Source organism: Pinus tabuliformis, chromosome 2_2 (assembly GCF_031772625.1).
Source record: "Pinus tabuliformis cultivar Carrire ecotype Pingquan chromosome 2_2, CPIR1, whole genome shotgun sequence".
NCBI classification, from domain to species: domain Eukaryota; kingdom Viridiplantae; phylum Streptophyta; class Pinopsida; order Pinales; family Pinaceae; genus Pinus; species Pinus tabuliformis.
The window spans coordinates 176,443,940-176,450,872 of record NC_142300.1 but is presented as its reverse complement, the minus strand read 5'-3'; positions in this window follow the sequence as shown (position 1 = coordinate 176,450,872).

Genomic DNA, 6,933 nt, shown 5'->3' with positions numbered 1-6,933 from the left:
GTATTGTTGAAGGTTTTGTATTAAGGACTGTGTTTTGTGCCATTTTTACCCGCATTTGTAATGCATCTCTATGGAAACATGTTACTTATGTATATATGTCGAATATATGATTGTATGTGTGTCGAATATGAAGAAAATGTGAGTGAAAATCACTAATAGTAGGCTCAGAGCCCCTCATGTAAGGAATATATATATATATATATATATATATATATAACAACCACATAATGCTAAGGCCTAAGCCATAATGTTAAGTTGAGTCTTAATCTTCATATATGTTTAACAATGCAAGAAGAAACCCATACAAAACTTAATAAGAGAAAAATCATACCTCGTCACAGGTCGTGGCTAGAGTCATGAGAACTCAAAAATAAACTTAAAAATAATGGTGCCCAGAGACCCTTTTTGTCGATACAAAGAATGCATGGGAGAGACCCTACATAGTAGGGTATGAATTTGTTTACATCAATTATTTTCCAGGTTACAAATCGCTGTGCCATAAGGCAAGCTTGATTTCAATGAGGTGGATGATTACCCCTGGGCCAGAGTGCCCAAAAGCCTTACCTAAATGGCTTCCAACCTTGCACTTGCAACAACCACCATTCCAGACACAGGGACTTTTGCGATGAGGGATGTGTGTCCCTGCGAATAGCCAAATGCCCCAACCATCCTAGAATGGCACCGTGGAGATGCTTATAGGATTGAAATAGATTCTAGCACTATTGGCATGTAGTAGGAGAGGTGGAAACCTCTTGGAAGCTCACACCAAGCTCGTGATAAGTAACGAGTGTCAAAGTGCTCGTGTCGCCACGCGAGGAACTCCATACTTGTAGGAAGGGAAGGCCCACTAGCTGGAAACCCATTGATGAAACTATCATCCAAGTTCAGGAGGGGTAGCACCCTAGAGTGCACTAGTAAACCTTTAACGTCGACATTAAATCTTGACCTTGATCTGGAGGTTTTCCAAACCTCTAAAGTAGAGACATAGTTGAAAAAATCGGCTTGAAGGAGACTGTGTTGTAGTTGAGCTTGTCCTTGGGGCGGTCGTGGAGATCCCCTTCTATTTCATCGATTAAGGCAGCGCCGAAGTCGCCTGACCGAGCCATAGTAGATTAGTGAGGGAAATGGATATTCTGCGACGCAGAGGAGTGAAGCTCCAATCTTACAGAATCAATTGGATAAGCTTAATCCCCTACGGATCGAAACCCCCAGGTGGAATGGATCCATATTGGAAGAGACAAATTCTCCTTGCACGTGATTGGCCAGGAGGAGATTGCCGTGGCCCAGAAGGTTTACCCCATAGGAAAATCTAAGGGAGTAGTGAGAAACAACTAGGAGGAAACCAGTTGGGATAAGCTAGTGGCCACACCAGCCTAGAAGCTACACGATTGGTCAAAGGTGGCCCCATTGACAGGTCATCCCATTAGATCCAAGCTAGAGCATTCGCTAAAGTGCGCACATTGATGGGAGCGGGATGAGTAGGGAGGGATGACACACAAGACTATGTGTGCCCAACGATGTTACCATTGGTGGGTGGGTTGGCCCACAACCCATGTAAGATTGGGACATCACTGAAGATAGAGGAAAAGGAGACATGGATGATCCCATCTCGATGGGTACACCCAAAAATATTTCAAATGAGGCACAAGTGGTAAGCACTAGGAAGGAACTGAGTGGGTGGATCCCACTGGGCTATGATAGCCTGGAGGAAATCACCTGACGTGATAAAAAGGGGCAAACATGGTTAAAACGTTGGGATGTGAGTCTTGGGCCACGTAGGAAAGAATGCACTAATGGGAACGCACTAGGTGGACCCCACATAACATGTCACCCCTCTAGGTTCATCTTGGAGGAATGTAAAGAGAGGTAAAGTGGAAATATCGGGAGATAGGCATTGGACCATGCGACAACATTCTTATGGGCCTCGAGTTGGTAGTCGTGTTAGGAAATGGGGTCCCGGAAGCGGTTCTCCTACATTGTCAATTGTGCAAAATCGATGGCTAGGAGTTGTTTCGGGGGTACGCCTCTAAATCAACAAATTGATTAGGGGTGGCGTAGAGTTTTTTTTGGAATCAGGTGGTTTTCGAATAACAAAGGGAATCGATGCAAAGCAAAGGGTTGGAGGACATTTCTCTCTCTTCTAGAGGGACACTTACTAACATTTGAATGGCTCATAGGAGCATACAATGTAAGTGACATTAGTGTTACATGGTTGTACGAAGGTGTTGTAGTACTCAAAAATCCCCCATTTAGTATTATTTTAATCATATAATAAATCATGGGGACCCTTCTTTAATCTTAATAAAACTCTTTAGTTTTTAATAAATATAAGGCATTTTTGAATTTGTAATAAAAAACCCTCTCACTTGAAAGTTTCTATTATCGGAACCCAAATATCGGAGGTCCAACCTTGCAAATGTTACAATTAATGAAAAACCCGATAGGCCATTTTGTTATTAATTTAATGCATTATCTGAAGGTTCGTATCAGAGCATTATAATATCTTAAATTTCCTCATAAGAAAGTTACGATCAAAGCACTCTCCGATCAAACATTCCTGATATACAAATATAATTATTAAAGGTGTTCTTGCTAAAAGGTGAAGGTTAAGTTGGGCACTTCCCTTTTAAATTAAATAGTTTAAAGAATTATCCAACCCCACAACTTCCACTTGGCATATCAAAATCCCCAAATATCATAACTTTTAAAACATGCCTTGATGAAAACTCCTGATATCTTAAAACATCTGATACTGGTTCCCTCCGATATCTTAAAACCTTTGATACTTAGTGGTTTTGATATCCATTACTCCTAATATCGCAATATTCCCGATGCCTCCCAGTTTCGATATGCGATATATCCTATGTTGGTCCCCTCCAATATCATCAAACCTCCTATATTCCTATCTTTACCCATATCAGAACTCTCATATCGGCTGCTCACTCTTTAAATCCCAGATATTCCATTTGCCGATATAGAACTCCCGATATCTCTTCCCGTCTCCACCTATAGTCGTTATCTCTTTAAACATGATTTATTAGGAGTATCCAATATTGTAAGTTTTTAGTGTGCATCCAAGTACTTTCTTTGATATATTTCTTCCGATATGCTGATGTGTACGAACCCACATGAATTCACATTTTTATATTTAATTTCCAAAAGTGGTGAATTTATGGTTCATAATTAATCCTTTAAGACAAAAATTGTTATGTAAAATCGTTATTTGCGCTAAGTATTTCAGGTGAAGAAGTTATCATTTACTCTTGTGTTTTTCCATTGCAGTCCAGTCTTGATAAACAAAACTCAGAAGAAATGTTTAAAGCAGCTAAAGAAAATAAGAAACCAGTTACTCAACAGTAATCGACTACTCTGCCAACTAAAAATCTCGATACATCAAGGTTGCTTTTTGACACAGACTGTTCTATAGATGCTGGAAGTGCCTCTTCATGGGAATCTATCTATCGGTTATTCGAATATGAAGGACTGAGGGTCACCGAACAGCTACAGTTGAGGAGTCTAATCCAGCTTCTAATACCACCTACAGTGATGTCACAAATTCATTTTTACACAAAATTGCTGCTCGGCCCAAGATCCTTCCCTATACAAATATGATTCAAGGGGTCATGTAAAACTTGGTCATTATAGAAAGGAATTTCATGACACAAAAAGAAACAATCATTGACTCTTTCAGGGACAATGATTTTAGTGGAATGTACTATTTGCCGTGACCGCCTCAATGTAAATAAAACAAACCGTTTGTGGATAAATTCATGAGAAACATTGATCATGCATCAAAACCAATTAAGGAATGGAGAAGAGACCCCAAAAAGCATAAGCATGAGGAAAAGGGTATGTATGCAATTGACTCTCTCATTGGTCCTTATTGTCAAATTGCTTCCATGGCATGTAGACTCTTTTCTTATCCTAATACTAAAAAATTCTCTGATCAATGGAATCCACTAATTAATGCTTCCTCAAAAGGATATATATTAAATTGGGGAAATATATTATCTGATAACTTAGCCACTCACATCCTGAATTTTAGGAGGAAGCATATAGTTTCAGAAAATGTAATTCCTCCTTTCTATATGAGTGCCTATGTAATGGACGCCCTATGCTTCACTATGGATTTCACCTCTATGGGATGGAAATGGACCTTATAGGACCTGAATCCTATTAATATATATCAAAATATCCTTTGGGACTCCAAGTATCATCCTTACTTTATAAAATCCGCCATGGTGTTATGCTTCCTATTTATCAAGTTTTCTTTAATAAGAGAGCTCTTAGGGTTTACCCGGCAGCTGAGACATACTTGCTCTGAGTTGGGAACTTGTTTTGGGGGGAGTTATTTACCTACATCCAGGTCTTTGGTTGTCTTGCTAATCCCTATATATTTCCTTTTTATGTCCTTGACAAATTTATGGTTGGATAGATAGCATACCAAACCATAGGAAATAGTATTTCAAAAGTACTAAAATAATCCAATAAGAAAGTGTGGTTTGTCTTTCCTCTTCATTGTGGTATGTATACTTTGGAGAATTTCAAACATGCAGCTGGTGAGATTTATTCTATCTTAGAGTTCAATTTCCTACTATCCCTAATAGACAATACAATCCTCATGGACTTGTCAAGAAGGTTACTGCATAGGAAATAATAAGGCAATTCTTTCATGAACATGATCAGTTTGATGACTTATTTGAAAAAGCTGCCACCTATTCAATAGTTACCAATCGAGCAACAAAGAGTCTAAATCCATAGGAAATAACTCAATTTACTAGATACAGGGAAGCACGATTATCCCGTTTACCTATAGACTCATTCAAGATTCCCCAAGAAAGCACGACTCAAGAAAAGGTTGCAGTTTTTCTTCTACACAGGTTACCGATACCCCTGAACCAAAAGAGACAAGGGCTTCTTCTTCTACTCAGACTGTAGGTCTTTTTCCAAGTTCCAAACTTGAGTAGATATGGGAACAATATAGCTAGGTTTTGAAAGGAAACGAACCTGAGGTTTTGAAGACTCCCTCGCAGGAGAAGGTCTCAAACACTTTTTAAATTTTAAAAAAGATTCTGATTACAGTAAAGGCCTCTGATAAGCCTTTGGAGACTAAAACATTGAAATTATACTAGCATTCCCGACCTTTGAGGATGTATTAAGGGTTGAAAAGATTCATCCACTTGACATATTATACAGTCCTGAACATAAGACCATTGTTAAAAGGCAAAGGAAAAAAGGAAAATCGAGCAGTTCCAGACCTTAGTTCATGGAAACGCCTCTTTCAAAGTAATATGGAAGGGTTTATTTTCCACTCCTTTAGAGGAACTGGGAAGACTTACCAAGTTGACAGGAGCTTATGCTTCCACAACTATGGGGAAAGCCACTGAAATACAACAACTATTGAAAGAAAAAGAGGAAAATTTTTTGCAATTAGAACAAAGTCTTGAGAGTGAGAAATAGAAGATTACTAATCAATGGCAAGGACAACTTGTTGAGCTCCACGATAGTTTCAATGCCCTTAAAGTTCAACATGACTCGAATTTGTAGGTTTGAGATGCTGAGATTCAAGAATTATAGAACAAGATTGAACAACTACAAATTAATCCCGAATTAGCAGAGTTGAAAAAGGAAGCATGTGAATTAAATACTTTCCTTTCTCAACAACAAATTATATTCTATCATAAGTTAGCCATCATTCATGATTTGTATCACACAACTAGTTCCCTAGTGGATCAATTATCCGACCTCAGAACATATTTTGATGATATTGAAGAAAATATTGCAGGTTTCATAACGCGGAAAGACAACGCTGAGGGGATATTAGCTGATCTCCCTAGGATAGAGGAATCACACAAATAAATAGTATTAAGAGAATGGGATATCCGCCTTAAGCATGCAAAGACAACAATATTCAATGCAAGGGATATCTCCAACGACCTCATTGAAACCATCAATGATAATTTGTTTTAGGCGAATCTTATTTTAGACTTCCCTGAGGGAGCTCTACCAGATATCAAACTACTAAACAAAACATGGTAGGAATTATACAAGAAGCAGTCTGAAATGATTGAGAAGCTTTCTTAAGTTGACTTAGAATGCCTTTGGCATTTCTTAGTCAAGCCTCACAGTGAGTGGCTAATGCTCATATGCCTATCCAACACAACATCCCACATGTTTCCAGCATTGAGGGATGCCATATTTACCAATCAAATTCGGACTCAGCAAAAGACTCCACCTGAATTGAAGCCCATGACAGATATTTACGAACTGCAACAGCGAGTGGGAGGGTGGTCTTCTTCATAGGCTTAGTCAAGTTGTTACAATAAATTCTAAAATTGTCTCGTGGATTTATTTTAAGCATTGTTTTTTAAAACCACTTCATGATTTTACTATACCTTGCTATATTTGTATTTCATTTTGAAACTATAAATCCCCTTCATTTGTTTTTAGAAGGGGTTTCGATTTTTGGAAAGAAAGCTTTTGTTTGCACTATTGTGACTCAAGTTATCTTAATAGAACACTGAATCACTACTATTTTATCATGAGTAGAGTTACGATATATCGGGTACTAGTATTTGTCTATTATTGCTTTGCTTAAGAGTTAAATAGTTATTTGATTACGTTTATCATATATGTGTTGTAAACAAGTGTACATTTTTCACTACTGATATGTGTGATTGAAATAATATATTATATGCATAAACAACAAAATCTTATATGTGCAATGAATTCATTAACTAATTTAATTAAATTAGTTATCATTATCTCCTTTAACCTCATAATAACTTGATAATCTATCTTGTGAGATCCTTTTAAATCACATATATAAATAAGCTTTCTCAGGATAAATATTTAGTTTAAATACTCTTTGTTTTTTAGTTTTAATTATATCATAACCTCACACCTATATACTCCATCCATTTTTATAATTTA